The following is a 17752-nucleotide window of genomic DNA, read 5'->3' as shown; positions in this document are numbered from 1 at the left end:
ATGGTGTTACACTGAGCCTGAAATGTGCTTCAGACCTGCTGATAATGGTCTGCATGAAATGAACCAGTCAGTATGTCAACCAAGCGGGTATGCCCAAGTGGGAGAAATGAAAGAGTAGTCTCAGGTGCTCAGACTTCTGATTGGTAACAGGAGACTGAACAGCTTCATGAACTATTTGCCCTGGTAAAAATGCAAAGCAAACAAAAAAGAATAAAACTTGTTCTGATGGTTAGACAAGCTTACTGCTGCAGCTGCTGTAAGGCTTGCTGGAGAACATACAAGCAAAGACTGTGATGTACCAGACTCTGTCTGAGAACTCAACATGCCTGGCAGTAGATTTCAAACAATTTAGCACAGAATAGATCACATTAGCCTGGATGCTCAAAGAGCAACAGCACAGTCAATTTGGCAATGAAGAGCTTGTTAACAAGAACAGTACAGGTGAGTAGTCCATTCTTTGCTTTGTTCAGCTAACACATTCCAGCATCTCTTCCCCTTCTCTCTGTTATCTCCCTTTCTGATTTTTACCTTGACACACCTAAACCAGGTCTGCAGCACAAAAGGGAAACAGTAGACAGAATTAGTAAAAACCAGTGAAAAACGGTTATTTGATACCGTTGTGTAAGTGAACAGGTCTGACCCAACCATCAAAAATCTGCTTGCAGCAATAGCAAAAACCAAAGGCTTAGGTTAGTAGCAGAGGGAGGGAAATCTGAAGATAGTACCCACAAAAAATCAAAAAGTGAATGAGCAATATCAAGGGAAGCAAAATAAAGAAAGTAGTGTAATCTCAGTGCTAACAGAGGCTCAAAATCTCATTTATTCCAAAAGCTGTCATAGTTTTCTTGAAGGAAAAGTAAAATAACAATGTATGTGGGCATGGCAAAGACAAGATTGGCTTACACTCTTGGTTCATTGAGTTTCAGCAGAAATATTGTGCAGGCTGTTCTGTAGGCCTCCTGTGGTCAGAACTGGTGACTGTACAGCTGTAGCTGCAGGAGAATGAACACTGGTGTGGAGTAGACATTCCCCTCATTCCTGTACTGTGTACCCTTAAGCTGTTTAAACAAGTCTTACACAAAAATAGGGAAAATAAACCCTAGAGGCACTTCAGATTTGTTTCCGCTTTCACCCTGTACCCTTTGCAACATCAGAGTAAACCCCCCCAAAGTGAAAAACATTTCTTCCTTCTGATGTCAAATCCTAGGCCTAAGAGATGAGGTGCAGCTTTCCTCCAGGAAGGTGTCTGACCTGGCAGGTTTGCTTTGTTGGTCCTCAGTGCTCTTTCTGGTAGAAAAAATGTGGTATGTGCTTCATGAAGGGTAAAGTTTCATGTTCAGGACCCCACTCTGGAGAAAGAAGCATTTCATTAGACAGCTGCCTGCAATCAATTTAATATGGAAAAGTGAGAAAGCTTGAGAGATTTTAGGGTCTCTGAATACGGCTTTTCTTGTTGTTTCACACAGTTACGCATATGCAGAGAAAAGCTCTTCCGAAATGTCAGGCCACTTTTTAACTCACATGTGTTTCCTGGGCTGAGAAGTTTATCATGGCTAAAATCCCTCTCCCAGAGAAGGGAAACCATCCTTGCAAACTTTGCTAGAGGGTAATTAATCGCTTGCAGTTATCTCAGGATTGAACCACTTTGTTGAACAAAAGCCTTGAAGTGCCATGACTACTCACCTACTGTGCTTTGTGTTGGACTCTGCTTCCACCCCGGATTTATTAATGATGGTTATGGATACCTTTGGGTGTGGCATGGAGGACTCGTACTCTGCATCCGTCTGTCAGTGTGTCAGTTCAGCTAGAAAAGTCAGTCTGCACAGGGCTCTCCCACAGCCTGGGGTGATGTGCTCAGCTCTCCAGACCTTCACCATGTGGCGGAAAGGCAGGTAGTGCGACGTCTCACTGACAATACCACAGCTGCGCATTGACAAGCAGAGCGGGATTCACAGCAGACCTCTCGGGAGGCAGTTGGTGCGTATCCTTTTACTACGAAACAGTCACAAGACTTGCGGGACCTTTTCTCTTCATCCGTACTTTATATAGCCTGCCTGCATGCTCATATTGTGTTAGGCATTGCATTTGGATATGAGCGTTTAACTGTATATTTAATGTGTGGTTAGACATGAAGAACTTGGCGCATGATACACAAGGTATGCGCAGATTAAATTATATAAGCCACTTTTGTATCTTACTAGTGGACACAGAAGGTTCTGATCTAGTATTCTAACTCAGGGTAAACCAAACCTATTAGAAATATTCTGAAAATTTTAATAAAAAACTTTTAAACCAGTCAAGTGGTCTTCAAGGGAGCATTGGAAAATTGTCACTTGGGACTTGTAAAAGTAGGCTGGACAAAGCATGAACAACGGAGTTTAAAAAAAAAAAAAGAAAAAAAAAAAGGAATGACAATCTGAAATAATTTGCAGTGGTGGGAGAGGTGGGCATAAATAATTTCTTAGACCTTTTTATATAATCTTATAATCTTAAATTATTCCTTTGAAAGGTTTTCCCCCTGCTTTAATGTGGTGAATTCCACAGCAATGATGAGTAGAGTATTTAGGGACTTTCACCAGGGAATGTTTATAAGAGATGATGAATGATTATTGGCTTCAGTTGCTAATTGACACAATAATTCGGGCCAAGGGATTCCTCTCAACTTTTGAAACTATATTCTAAAAAGGAAAGATAATTGATTTTTTTAGATAACACACTCATGTTAAGAGACTAACTGAAGCAGGATGGAGACTCGTGGCCTCTCATTTTTTTCTGAAGATGTTGTATCCTTCTTGGCTTTATGTTTTTGTTTCCCGTAATTTGTGATAGGAAAAAGATGTGCCATTTTAATATATGACCTATGACAATAATTTTAAGATGCAGCTTTAGTCTGCCAAAAAAGATGAAGCTGCAGGACTCGTCCTACAGATAGTTTGAATGTGCTAATTTTTTAAAAAAGGAGAAAATGCACAAACAGAACAGGTTTGCCCAGCTACCTTTTTTTATAAAATCACTAATTTTCACCCTGAAGAGGTCAGGCAGATTTATGGAATAAAACAGGGCCTCAGGCCATGTAACATGATTGTGAGCTAGTCAACCACTCATTTGTGCCAAGTAAATTTTGGAAATGATTCTCCTTTGCTGACAGTACCCTCATTACTGATTGTGTAGCGTAATTTATCAGGCATTTCTTAAAATAAACCGTTCATTTATGCTAATAGGACTTGGCAGGGAGGAAAAATTGGCAGGACTTGAAGTTCCTAGTGTTTTTTTAAAACAAAAACTGTAAAGTCCTCAGTATTTTGAGCAACCGTTATCACAGCCATGCATACAGTTTATTAAAGTGACAACTAATTGCATAATAAATTTTCGAAATGGGAGAAAATTATTCCTATGTTAAGTTTACAAAAGCAAATAGTTTGGTAGAATTGTAAAAGCACAGTCATTAGTTTCATACTTGGGCATTCTTTATTGGCTAAGCTTCTGGTATTAATGAATCACTTAGCATCTTTTCCATGACTCATCTATTCTCAGTGCAGTACCTCATCTTGAAATATTTCTTTGTTCCTTAGCCTTCATGTATTTTGTGCTTGGTAGCTCCTTCCAAGGAGATATTTTCTTTCTGCTTCCTAGTGAGGCTTTGATCCTCTAAACACCCATGCACATCAGTAACTGCTGAAGTCAGTAGTCCTGTTGAACCTGTGAAACTGGTCAATATGTACAGTTACATGTACAAACATTTGTAGGACTCAACTACAGACTGTGTACAGAGTTTAGCTGCTGTCCTTTGCAGATGAACTGTGGAGATCATCGTGTTTAGATCTACGCATTTCACATTTGGTTGTCTTCAAAAAAGAATTTTTAAATACACCAATTCCCGAAAAAGCCATCCTTCCTAGCCCAGAAGAAAACTTTCAAAGCTCAAAATTAAAAGAAGGCATGTATTGAAACTCACCCATAAGGACCGCAACGCTGATAAAATGACAGCTGTAGCAAATTGTGACTCACTAAAAAACAATGCTTTAATGCAATGCCTGTTGAAGTGTAAGGGAAGTCTTCTGTTAACTTCACTGGTGGTTAGATCTGGTCCTCATTTAATAAGACAAAGCTAGATGTATCTCTGATTGTACATAAATTCTGTGATAAGCTTTTTTTACATATTCAGTTTCCCAGAAAACGGCAAAATCTGTTGCATCTTTGAGTAAAACTAAACAGTGATGTTGGTTTTGTTGTTGCTTTTTAATGAAAGTAAATGGCAATGAGTAAATGCAATTAGTACAGAATATACTGTGCTTCTTACTATAATAACAAATTGAGCATGACACATTGACCCCAAATTTTCATCATGCCTCAGCCTTTAACTGCAAATGCCAGAAACTCAAGCTGTGTTTGCAAAGACAAACAACTTAAAACAATCAACGGCACCTTAAATTGGAGATTTAGCCCTAGGTATTTTTTAATAATCAGGCTTTTCATTGAAGCTGTGTGATGATACAACTTAGGTTATGGCTTTAAATGTTTTGCTGTCTCATTCTGCTGTACTCTGTAGTTCGCAGAACTGAAGGGGCCCACATCCAGTACAGTGCTACAAAGAACAAACTTACATTAACATTTTGCGTTTCTTCAGATTTTTAGACCCGAAACTCAAATTTTAAGTGTGAAGCTCATTCCATGAACATTTGTTGAACCTGGCCTTTTCCGCTACATGTCTGTTACTCACCATCATAATTAGAATGTCCCTGCAATGGGTCTAAATGTTTCTGCTAATGCTTTCCACTCCTGTCTGCATTCTTTTCATATTGTTTCCTGCCATTAATGCAATAAAAATGTCAGCCACAAATACCAGATTCCTAATGGAAAAGCAAAACAAACTAAAACCACAGCCAGCGCCACAGCTGAGAGATATTATTTTTTCCCTAATAATCCAAATTGTTACTAGGCAAACAATTAGTTGAGGTTGCATATACAATATGTATTATTAACTAAGTTGCATACATGGTTCATACACGGAGATCAGAATTACTGACACTCGCTGTAGCCATTACAGAGTAGTTTCTTGCGTACGTTTGGGTTGTCTGATGAGAAGAAATATGGTCTCTTGTTTAAATGACAGAGCCATAATTTGTAAGAGCTTCTCATGCTCTTGGAAAAACAACTTAATTTTTAGTTTAAGGTATAATGGGGCAAACTTTGCTTCTTTAACGTCCTCAGACATACAGATGTAGAATGAACTTACACTTCTATTTTGCTATCAGTTCCTAAGAGGAAGAAGGCCCAGAAGAGATGATCTAAAACTGATTATCTATTGTTAGTGCAAGATGGATGTTTCTTGTAATGTGTCAGTTAGTTTGTACAATGTAATAAGTAGCCTCTCTGTTTTTTTCCATTTTCTGTGTGTTTGTTGTTGCTGGATTTTGTTTGTTTGTTTTGGGGTTTTGGTCATAGTTTTTGTTTTGTTGTTTTGTGTTTCGGTTTGGTTGGGGTTTGTCTGTTTTGTGAGGGTTTTCTTTCTGTTTGTTTGGGTTGTTTTTTTTTCCCCCTCATTATTTAAACATTTTAAAGCTTCTGGCTGTTCTTAAATACAGAAACATTTCTAATTAGAGAATATGGTTTATTGAAATGAAGTTGGCGATGAAGTTAACTTAGAAATCCAAAGTGTATATAGGACAAATTAGTTGTGATAATAAAGTTCTTCATATATTCATCATACTACATTTGGAGATCAGATCCTCATGCGTGCTGTTCCCTAAGCATAAATCAAATAGAATAAAAAAAGTAGACCCTTCCCCAAGGAGTTTGTAATCTTAAGTGTAAACAGGAGAAAACAAATTGATAAAGAGCATGAAGAAGCATTGAGACAACACTAGTGAGCATACAGCAAATGGTCACAGCTCTTTGGTCAAATTTAGTGAGTATTTTAGTTACCCATTGAAGAGCAGATTTCTAAGAAACTCCTGAGTTGCTTCTGCCAGTAAAGTTGAAAGGTGCAAGAGAGAAGGGCTACATGTCTGTCTGTTACTTCTTGGGTAATTTGCCAATACATTCTGTAACTCTCTCCCATAGATCTGTCTGTTTGGGAATAGCGTGAAGTGCAAAAAGCAGGTTCTGTCTGATGGGAGTTTGGCGTAGACCTTGGATGATGCTGAAAAATGGAACATTTTCTATTTATTCCACCTTTCATTTCAATAAATGTATTTTGATATCTTCTGCTGTATTTTTAAGGGTGTCTACCATTATGCGATCCAGTAGTATAAGTTCAGCTTGTAAACTCTTCAAATTAAGGGTTGCTTTCTTCTGATTGTTTGTGCAGTTCTTGGTTCAGCTGAGTCTCTGCCTTGGTTAAAAACAATAGCAATAACTCAAAATAAGTATATGCTTTGAAGATGCTTTCAAATGTTCCATTTTTTAAATGAGAAAGTGATGGAAAATGGTGGGAGGTTCAGAATACAATGGATCCTCTATGCTTCCCTTATTTAACTTTTCTTCTTCCCGAACCCCTCAGTGGTGGTTCTGCAAGCATTGCATAGGAATTGACCATTACTGGAGAGTAGCCCTGTTTGTTTATTAACAAGGCTCCATCGCCTGTGGGGAAGCTGTGCTGAGACGTGCTGTGCAGTCATCAGATTTCATCCAGCACAAGTGCCAGGTCAAAATGCAGGATTTGAAAAACAAAAATAATTGTACAAGGAAGTAGCTGAAATGTCTCTCTGCCCAGTGCTGTCTCAGAAGAGCTATTTGTGCGGTACCAACATGAGCAATGGAGCTTTTTCTAGTCCTAGCTCTAGCTCCTGTCTACACATCTGAGTGCTGTCATTATTGCAGTGAGACTGTACAAGAAAATGTCAAAGCTGCAGATTTACCTTCTTCCCCCGAACTCCTTCTGAAAATAAATATAAATAAATCTGTGAAGATGCCCCTTTCAGGAGCCTGTTTAACAAGTCTTTGCACAGTGGTATATAATTTGACACGACATGATTAATAAAAAATTAAGTGCCACTGAATGTTGTTTTAAAAGACTCAGCATGGACATTCCAACTGCAGCAATATTTCAGTAGTTCCATCTGTATTTAGTCTCAGCACACTGATGATAGGACTGAACCCTATTAACACTCGTGAAGTTCTGTGTTCATGATCTTTCGTTTGAAAATATAAATGCAATGCCAGGCAAAGTAGAAGTTGAAAAGGTTATCCTTTATCTTCTCAAACCAATGGTAAAAAAAAAATCCTAATCTAATTTAGTTTGCATGAGTGTATCGTATTTTTTGGCCTCCCTAGAAAATGACTGTTCCTCATTTTTCTCCAGCTGTAAGTAATATGACTTAAATAGCTCAGTGAAGCAGCTCTATTATTTACTGGTCAAAAAACATTACAAATGATTGAAGGGCTTTATGAAAGAGGTGGCTGAGAATTGTTCTCATTTGCTTCCAATTGAAAGTTTAATGCTTGTGGCATATTGCAGGGCAATGTAAATCCATGGGCAGAGAGAAAATCCGAAAAGTTATCATTCTTTTATGGTTTACGTTTTTCTGTTTTTCTCTGGTTTGCAAGTATTTAGTATATTTAAAACACGTGAGTTTTTCAGAAGTGATCTTTGTATGCCATATTTGAGGTGCTTTTTAAATAGATACTGATTTTTAGACACTGCTTACTGGCCTGATTGAAACAAAGCCTGTCAGAACAGGCCTAAACCATACAAGGAAGGGACAAGGACATCCAGAACAGCAGTTTGTTGTTAGCAAGATACTTTACCCACTCTGTTTTCCCCCATGCAAAGGGGAGAGGACTGCAGACCATACACCTTTTGAAATTCAAAATATCTTTGCAGGACACCTCAGAAAACCTTAAGCCATGTTTCACTTTTTCCCCTAAGGGAGAGCCTTAGGAGAGATTTGATTGAAAAAGTCACTTTGAAACCTAGTCAGTTACTCTCATACATTGCAGCTAGAACTGATTCTTATTAAAAGTGATGTAGTACTATGTTTAAAAGACAAGTGCACTACTGAATAATACAGAAGACATAGCAGTGATGAAGCCTGCTTGTGATCCCTCCTGCTACTTTTTGTCAATTTTTACCCCATTTCCCTGTGTCAGATACTGATTTTCCCACTCTAACTCCCTGATCAAGTGAAGTTGTTCAAATATTGGGTTTACCTTTACTTGTTCTTTAATCTTAGTTGCTTAAGTGAGTCATGAACACACTGTCTGACTAGGGGTCTGTTGCTAAGATTGACTGCCAGGAGAGAAATATTGAAACTGTCTACACAGGCCATTCTGCATCCCAGGAGCCCACTGGCCAGAGCAGGCTCAGTACTGAATTCAAACCAGGTCACCTGGGACTTTGTCTGGTTGAGTCTTGCAAACCTCCAAGGATGGAGGTTCCACAGCCTCATCTGAAAACCCTTGTGAAACCTGCTTTCTGAAGGCAGTCTGTGTTGTAGCAGTAGGAAATAAATTCCTTGTTCTCTTTCAATTATGGTATTGCCAGGTGTTGTCTGAAACAATACTATGGAAAAAAAAAAAAAAAAAGAAGAAGAGGGATCTAGTGTTATTTGAAAATTGACAGTATCACCTTAAAACGATTATTTTCTAAATGTTTTATATGCGTGCAGTGGAACAGTAACACATGCATATACTCTTCCAGCTGTACAGTAAAATTTATGAACCTCACACTTCTGGTACCATTGGTTTCACTGTAAGGACAATAGCTTTGCATGAACAGTATTTGTATTGTGATATGTTGTTGTTCTATTATGCTGAAAATGTTACAAGGCAAGAACGGTGGGGCTTTTTATTTGGTTTGATTTTGGTTTTTTTAACAGCAAAAGCTTTTGACTTAATCTTTTTATTTTTAAGCAAATAAGATCATATACATATGCTTTTAAAATATTCCTAAAGGATATATTTTTTTACTGTCTGCAGCTTTATCTTCAAGAGAAATTCATTGCTAAAAGCTGTTCTTCTTGGATGAGACCTTTTGATTGCAGAGGAAGTTGAGAATCTGTCTTGAAGTTGCTTTCCCTTATCATGCTGTCCATCAGCGAAGCTCAAGCCAGTGTGGTTGGCTTTTTTTCAGACACAATCTATTCAAATTAGCTTTTTTTTCTTTTTGCTGTCTTTTGTCAAATCAGCTGTTGGCTCCTACCACATTGTCCCTTAGCTCAGTTATTTCGCCCCTGTTTCTAACTGTATTATTCACAGAGTCAGCCACAGTTGGCCAGGCACATTATGAAAAATTCTTGTCATCTTATGAACTTCCTCAGCTGCAAGTGATGACTCTGCTTCATATCTGCCATCTTCTCACTCCAGCAGCATTTCTTCTAAATCTCATTGATAAGTATCTCAGTTACCTTTTCATCACTTTAAACATCAAACTCTCCTCTGCTCCTTCTCCTCTATTGTTTTCTGCTCTAACTATTCAACACCTTTTTTTTGCCTCCATAGCTCTATAGTCTCTCCACTTTTTGTTACTCCTTCCCGTTTTATCTTCTCCATTATCTATTTTCTAGTATCTAGCTCTCCCCAGATTCACTTCAATAACGGTTCAAGCATACTCCAGAACTGAAGAGTAATCACCCTGGGGCAGATACAAGGTCTGTGTCTCATCCTCTCTTGCCTCTGACAATAAGCAAAGTTTCAGCTCCTCTGTCAGGAAAAAAGCAACAAAACCAAAAACAATAGCAAAAAGTCACACACAAAAAACCCCAAACAAATGAAATACAAACCCAAGCCCAACCAAATCTAGAAAGACAAATAAACACACACACACAAAAAACCCCAAACCAAAACAACAACAAAAAAAACCCAGCAAATCTCCGAGCTTTCTTCTATCAATTAATTTAAAGACTCCTTCAACATGCTGCCCAGAGCAATTACCTGAAGCTCCTCTCTTTGATCCCACTCTTTCTTTTGGGAAGCCTCATGGAAGAATCCATGATAGTGAAATTTTGGTTTGCACTCTGCCCCTCCCAGAAGTCCACCCCTCCAGAAATTAATTGTTCTTTGAGTTGAGCTACGGGTGAGACCCTTGGTGGTGGCAGAACTGTATGACCCCATGATAACAAACTACTCTGAATGCGAAGTTTAGGTTCATGTTTTTGAGAAGCAAATGTAAACGAAGAAGGTCCTTTTAAGAATGACATAAACTGAATTAAATTCTCCCCTTTTTAAGGGCTGCAAACTCAAATCCTGCCCTTATGATGCACTATTGCTTTTTTTTTCCCTGAGTGACCCAGCTGGAGTCCTGCCTTTTCCTCACTAGTCTGCCAAGGAACCATTCTGCTGAATCACTGACTATTTCTACTGTAATTGGCTTGGAGTTCTAGGGTGAGGAGTGTGCTGAATAGTTCTCCTTTTTTGCCCGCTAATTGTTTTCCATGCCTCATGGGGCATTTTCTTGAGATTTTCAGTGCTCCTGTAATATTCGATTTGGAGCTGGATGTGTAGCAAAATGAAAATTGTTTCAATTTGATTAATTTCTTAAATGTTGCTTGTCAGTTTAAGGAAGTTCTGGCTGTTTTTTCTTCTTGCTGAGGAGTGAGTTTTAGACTATCTTAAGACTTCCTGTAGGTAACCAAACGTCAAAAAAAAGTCCTCAACCATTTTTTTTCTTACAGTTATTTCAGCCAAGATTTGTGTTTATCCCTTTATTGGTCCTTTTAGAATAAACAAGAAATAATGGAGCAGTTGTGCTTACATTGCCCTATTCCCCACTTCCCAGGCAAATCAAGGGTGTCTCTCGGCAGCAGAAGGATGAGGTAGAGTTGTGATTGCAGCCATTATGTGGGGGAGCAGGGAGGTGATAGGAACCAGTGTGCTGGCTTTGTCATTAGGAGCTGTATTCCAGCCTTACTGCTCTTTCCGCAGCAAGAATCAGAGTTTTTAGCAGATGGACCAGGGCTATAGAAAACGTTGCACTGAGGAATTGCTTCCACAAGGGTATTGGATATCATTGTAGGCGTGTGTGTGTATGCACTAGCACACACTTGCCCACTACAGCAGCCAAAGGATGGGGTCAGTTTAGAGAAGGGAGAAATAGATGCAGGCCTAGCTGAAGAAGGCAGGCACGTAAACTGGGTTGTTCTATGAATATGGCAAAACCTTCTGTTACAGATGGAATGGTGGACATCACCTACATTTTGGGCAGAAGAAGATGAAGAACAGAAAATATTAGAACCCTGTGTGACCTCACTGGCTCATGAACTGTGAAATATTAATCACGTGTGATTTATGCAGGACAAAACCAAATCTTTTACAGAGATGGGCATAAAAAATAGCACAGACATGTCCATTGTGGTGGGCTTACAAAAAGCAAGCCTCTTTGGTTTGGAGTCGCATCAGTTTTGGCCTCAGTTCTCTTACCACTTGTATCACCTTTTGTCTCCAGGACACCTTCTTTGTCAAGTTTTACAGGTTTTCTTAGGAGTGCATCTGACAAATGTCAACCTGAGAACATCTAGTTACTTTAAAGTATATTTCCTTGAGAACAACTCACGTGCAAAAAGAAGGAAAAAAAAAAATGTTGTCTGATAAAGGAAATCCTTCACTATTCATAAAATATTTGGGTTATTTGAGAAAAGAGGAAATTGCTAAGGATTAGGTTTACAGCACATGAGCATGTCTCAGAAGTGCTACTCTGTAAAGCTTGTCAAGGAAAAAAAAAAGGAAAATAAATCCCAGTAGGCTTCCAGAGTTTTGCATCCTGTAGTTTATTACAATTGTCAGTAAAAGCAGCAAGGATTATGGAAGTAGATTTATTAATTTTATGAAATCCTGGCACGAAGGATTGGTGGCCTTCTGACAGAAAATGAAGTGGAAGTATTTTGCGAAAGACAGACATTGTGTACTTGCAGTGAAAAGTTATTATTGCAGCAAACCTGTTGCAAATAAATCGCTGTAGCAAATCCCTTGGAAGTTACTTGCCTTAAAGTCGATGGGATTATGTTTTATGTCTCCTTGCATAAAGGAAGATCCTTGGTTTCAATGGGTATTCGAATTCCTTGGGGCAGAATGAAGAATTAGAACAGCTAATCATAACCAGTTTGGAAAAGTTTCCTGTTGGTGTTGTTGCATGTTATTAATGCCTTAAAGGCACACTGTCTGCTAAAATGAAGTTTCATTTTCTCTACTTTCAGTATCTCATCCTTTGGACAAGGTGTCCCTTGGAAGACTTTAAAATATTTGATCCTTCTCAGAATCTATCACTTGTATGTTGATAGGGAACCGAGACAACAACAGTAAGTTGTGCAAAAAAAGGTGTTAATTGAAACATGATGATTACATCATTTATAAACATGATCTGTTTTTCACCTCAAGGCAGAGTCCATCACACATGACAGACAAAAATACTGCCATTGAGATCTGAATTGCTAAAAGGTTTTTTTCAAAGTTCTTAAGTCATATCCATCTGAAAGCAGTTGTAGGATACTTGTGTGAAATCTCTTTAAGGACTGTTTTGGTCTAGTGGGTAGATGGTAGGTACCTGACTAGGCACCTGCATCACAGAGATGGCAGTTTCACTTGTCTCTAAATACTTCAGCACTTTCAGTCGGTATTGGTGATAAAATCCCGTTTTCTCTTTGAAGCGTGCCTCTGCATGAGAAGGTTAATGCCATCTGGGCCATGTCATAGAAGCTGAAAAAGCAGCCTCACTTTTCTCTTTCTTTTAAATCGGGAAGGAAGTTAGGTGTCCATGCTGATATTGCAGTACACCCTTAATAATCATAGTAGTCTATTTCATTTTTGTCTCAAGTAGTAATTACTTTAACTCATACAAAATTAAAAAATAAGTTTGACTTTTCCTTTATACCAGTGTTTGTTTTCTTTTTCTTTTTTTTCCTTTTTTTTTGCATAAATCAAATTGGAAAGTACAGCTCCTGTTTGCCTAAGATACTTCAATCGGGCTATTACCATTGCTTCTAAATAACAGATAAACTCATAAACCTTAACATCTTGAGAACCACTTACAAGCTATTATCCCTGTTTCACAGGGACAAAGAACAATTTCCCTGAGGCCACAATAAATGAGTTTAATGCTCAGCAGTCCTTGAGTGCCTACTCACCACTGGGCCATCCTTTCCTCTTTGCAGAAGAGCAACGACATCTTCCAGGCTCTGCCTCTTTCCCCGCTTTTTATGTCTCGTCTCCATGAGTCTGTTCTCTGCAACCCAGGGACCTTCACAGCTCAGAGATCCAGCTGGCTGAACATTTTTGCTCTCTCTGATTCTCATTGTCCCTTGCTCTCCCCTACCCTAGTGGCTTCTGAAAAGAGACTGTATCAGTGGGTAGGAGACAATGCCATGCCTAGCCACGTTCCTGACTGTGGACAGTCAGGAGATTACAGCTGAGTGGGACACACACCATGAAGGGAACCTGCCCACCAAGTGTAAAGTTCCCGAGTCTTTTGCAGCCAGGCATATTGACGTGCATCGTAGAAAAGGTTTAGCATCATTGTTTTAAAGAAAGTTTAATAGTCATAATGGTTGCAACACTGTAGCTGCTGCCTCACAGCTTCAGCTCTCCATGTCAGTTACCGAAGTCTTCACAATATCCTAAGAGTTAAGTTAGCAAGTATCGTTATCGCTGTATTACAGCTCGGAGACTGGGTTATTGAAGCATACGCCGAAATGGTTTGCTAGATCACAACCACACAGTGTAACTACTTTATGTAAAACTGTATAGCAAGTTAATAAAAGTGCTAGAATTTTATGGCTCTGTATCCAATGGTTGTTCCCCATCAGATTTGTAGTGGGAATGTTATAGATGTCATTTCATAAGGATCAGGCTTTTGTTTGAAGGAAGCAACCCCAAGCCATGTGCCTGCTTTTGTTAATTATATCCACCATGTGGACAGCAAGCATCTGAAAATCTCACAGTCTTATTAATGGAAGTGACTGTACATGTGCTGTGTAAGTATATGTATCTTGTGAACATCTCGTTGTATGAATGCAAGTACATATGCATCTATATAATATCAGTATATCTATAAATAGGATGCTCATCCACATGTAAACAGTCAAAATGGGAATTTAAACGTTCTAGTATGGAATTTATGTCTTCTCCAAACTCTGATTGCAATTTATAAGACTAATGAATGCACAATGTAGTTATACTGGAATTGCAAGACTAAGAACTGATAGTGAATTTGTCACATCAGAAACACTTTTTTACAAGTACTCATTCTTATGCATGATGTGTTACAATTCTGTTGGCTTTTGTTCCCTTTTCTCCCTCTTTTTTAACAATTCTAAGGAGTGTGTTACTATATCACAGACAGTATTTGATTTGCACTTAAGGGAAATATCACACCTTGCAGTTCAGTCTTCTAATAAACCTCAGACCTCCTCTGTTTCTATCACTTAATTTAAAATTTCCAAATCTTGGAAAGAGGCTGATTTCAATGTATTCCCATTTCTATGCTACAGTGCTATAGTGCAGTCAAAGAATTTTTCCACATGATGATAGTATTATTGTTACTATTGATTTTGACATATCTGGATCAAGATTCAGATGTGGATGAAGATAAGCAGTTCTTCTAAAAGCTTAATAGTGTTTTCTTCCTTTATTTTCCCACATTCACAGTTGCTCTCTCCTTTCCCCTTCTTTTCCTTCTTTTCTTAAGAGCTTTTCTGTAACTGCAGTTTTTCCCTGAAAAGATATTGTTAACTCAGTGCTAGCTTGTAATGCAGATAGCACATTATTTGTGTATCTTCATTGTGATTTTTGTCCAGAAACATCAAAGCAAAGAATTTTCAGTGATCAGTGGTTTACCTTCCCTAGGTTATCAGTTTGTGCCCTCTCAGAGAGGGAACTTATTTCTGAAATCCTCAGAAAATCTTAATAATAGCCCAGATTCACCAAAATACCTTGCTTCTTAAACAATTTTAAAAGTCCAGCATATTGATTTTACACTGTGCTTAAAGTATTAAATATTTGTTGAATCTGATCCTAAATATTTTATTTGAAAGCAGCACTATTTATGGTCTTTTGATTAAACATGGTGGATAGTGAGAGTCAAAGCTTAATTTAAAAACTAGAATCTGAATGCTGTTAAAAACTGTTCAAGTTGTCATCTTTTAGTGTGAATGGGATTAAGGAAACCATCCATTGCTTTAATTAAAACTAATGAGAAATAACGTGATTTTTCTTTCTGTCTTTCTCACTCTAAAAACATCCAATGTGAGCAGCTTCTGTGAAACTTGTGGGTTTGCTTGTACACAGATGTAAGGATTATTTGCGTGCTCCCATTTGCCATTGATTTCAACAGCAGTTTCCACATGTCACGGAAAGCAACCATATAAAGCAGATGTGTGTTCTCCATGTATGCCGGGTCTATAAACCAAGCAGGACATAATTATTTTAATAGAATTTGGACTGACATTGTAGATACCATTTTCAGAAGAATTCAGAAGGTTTTATAGAAGAACACAGCTACAGCACAAAAGTACTAATTAAGATGAACTAATCAAAGTTGAGAAGTGGTTTGGTCCTTGATTTTGGTTACCCAGCTGAAGATGCATTAAAGACTGAATGTGAGAGAGTGCACTTTATTTGCATGAGGGCTATCACAAGCATATCAGATCCAAAAGTAAAAGCATCCTGAGTTCCTACACAGTCGTTTGTGAAAACTGTGGCCTTATTTCTCTCTAGTCACATTATTAGTTGGTTGGGAATAGAGATGGAGGGGAAGCATAAGCTCACCTGGATTAATTTGTCATAGGGCCATACTTAAGAAGCTGAGTATCTAGACTTTTTAGATAAAAGAGTCCACGCCTGCTATTTGACCTAGGAGAATGAATAAAGATGCTGTGGTCATGTCCTTCCTCCTAGTCACAAAAAAACACCCCATCATTTGGATTTCTCTGATGAGAAAGGCTGTTTCTCATATCCAGTACAGAAATCTGTGGTACTCAAAGATTGCTGTTGCATGTGCATAAATGACATAATTCCACTGAAAGTTTTAAATAATGTAAAATTAAATAAGTCCACCCTATTTGATTTCTTTGTCTGAATCTGGTTTTAGTTTTGTTTGTGTTCAGCCTCTAAGAAGACTAGATAACACAGATACAGAAATTACAAAAATTCACTCTGTGTATTAAATTTACATTACATCTTCCAGCATGAATTCAGGTTCTGCTAGTACTTTTAGGAGTCATTAGTGCTCTGCTGAATTTTCCCACACCTGCTTAAAATATGTTAGTTGCAGTGCATGCTGCGAAGTGGGGTTACTTGGCTTATCATTAAGGATAAATCCCAGCTGCAGAGATCTAACAAATCTAGAGGAAGAATTCAGCAAATAATACATTCTATTTAGTCAGAAGCGCTTGCTAATCCTTCTCTCTGTCTTGAGTATTGCTTTCCCTGTACAATGTGCAATAATAAGCTTGTGTAAGAAATAGATGAGGGAGTACACTGATTAATGAAGGGACTGGAAAAACATAAATATTGAAGAATATCAGGCATTCAGAGTATAAAATATTGAAGGTCAGTAGAAGGTTTTGGAGAAGGAGTGGGAGAAAAAGTGAGGGAGAATAGGGCTTAGGGTTCAATGGAAAGTGCTGTGAGGAGTTGTGGGCTTTGGGAACAAGTAAGAGCATTGAAGGTTGATGAGTAATTGAGCTACATGGGATATATTATCTCATGGTGTATTAAGTTCATTTTAGTGATTATCCTTAGGATGTTAGAGTAGGCGTTGGTTAATGGGAGACTAGGGAGAGGGATTTGAGAAGAACAGGGGAGTATGCGTAAGAGGAGGGTGAGATACTGGAGTTAGATGGTGAATTGTTAGAGGTTGGGAAAGTATCGTGGGGAAATATTGGATGTTCCTTCTGTATTCTCATACTTTTTCAAGAGCATCTACTTTTGATCATTGTCAGAGAGTGGTCTAGTGTACTGAGCCACTATGGGTGTTCTTCTGCTTTTGTATTAGCTTTTATAGTCTCTGTGAAAGGGTGAAGGCGTGCCCACATGTGCTTAGTTAGCAAAGGAGAATAAAGAATAGTGCCAAACAGAGAAATATGGAAATAGCTTAGTCAGAAAGGCAGATCTCACTGTGGTAATAGGAGATTGGTTAGGCCACCTTAGGATAAGAGCAGAGAGGAGTTAGAAGGTGGTGAGAGCAGAAGCTAAGGATTCATATTCTGAGCTTCTGCTCTAGAATCCATAATCCCATGCTCTAGGAGAACTGTGTTTTCCCAAACACGAATCTGTTTTTCTGAACTCCTGAGAATAAAAGGCATCTATTGCCCTGGCCCACTGCATATCTCACCCTGCTCCTTTCACCCCCATCACCCAGCTAACTTTGCTCTTAGGCTTACGAATGTTTTCTGGCACAGGGATTTGGTTCAAATATTGCAAAATACAGTGGAGAACTCTTGATAGGGTGCATGGTTGTACTGTGACCACAACTATAAATATTAGATTAAAACAACAAGTAATTTCATCTAACAATCTAGCTTTTCTTGAAAAGTTTGGCTGTCTCCAGCATTTTCAGTATTTAACATTTATATTTAACAGTATGAGAAGTTTAGTATTTTGTTAGCAAGATGGCTTTTGACTGGACAGCCCTGAGAAGATGAGATGTAAGCAGAATTATTTCTGAAAGATTCTCTCCACATTTGTGTCTGGCAATCTGGTGCATCCATGGGAAGAAGAGATGTTGGGGGCCAGCTGTTTCTTGCAGCTTGCCAATGTGGTCTGCATCACGTCAATAATGTCAGTCATTCACCTCAGTGAATAATAAATAATGTGTACATCC

At 38.4% G+C, this 17752-nt stretch overlaps 1 protein-coding gene across 8 annotated transcripts in view; it reads left to right on the top strand.

Annotated features, from left to right (window-relative positions):
• The window catches only part of SUGCT (succinyl-CoA:glutarate-CoA transferase), a 363338-nt gene that overhangs the window by 328946 nt on the left and 16640 nt on the right, over positions 1–17752 (top strand). The window contains exon 14 of one of the 8 annotated variants that reach the window (XR_010470196.1): positions 12132–12233. The exons of the other annotated variants lie outside the window; for them this stretch is intronic. The gene's annotated coding sequence lies outside the window, so the exon portion shown is untranslated. The remainder of the gene's footprint in view (positions 1–12131; positions 12234–17752) is intronic. 8 annotated transcript variants of the gene reach the window in all.

The sequence above is a fragment of the Columba livia genome, chromosome 2 (genome assembly GCF_036013475.1).
Source record: "Columba livia isolate bColLiv1 breed racing homer chromosome 2, bColLiv1.pat.W.v2, whole genome shotgun sequence".
In the NCBI taxonomy this organism is placed as follows: Eukaryota; Metazoa; Chordata; class Aves; order Columbiformes; family Columbidae; genus Columba; species Columba livia.
Note: the sequence above shows the minus strand (reverse complement) of the source record. Positions and strands in the feature narration are given on the sequence as shown.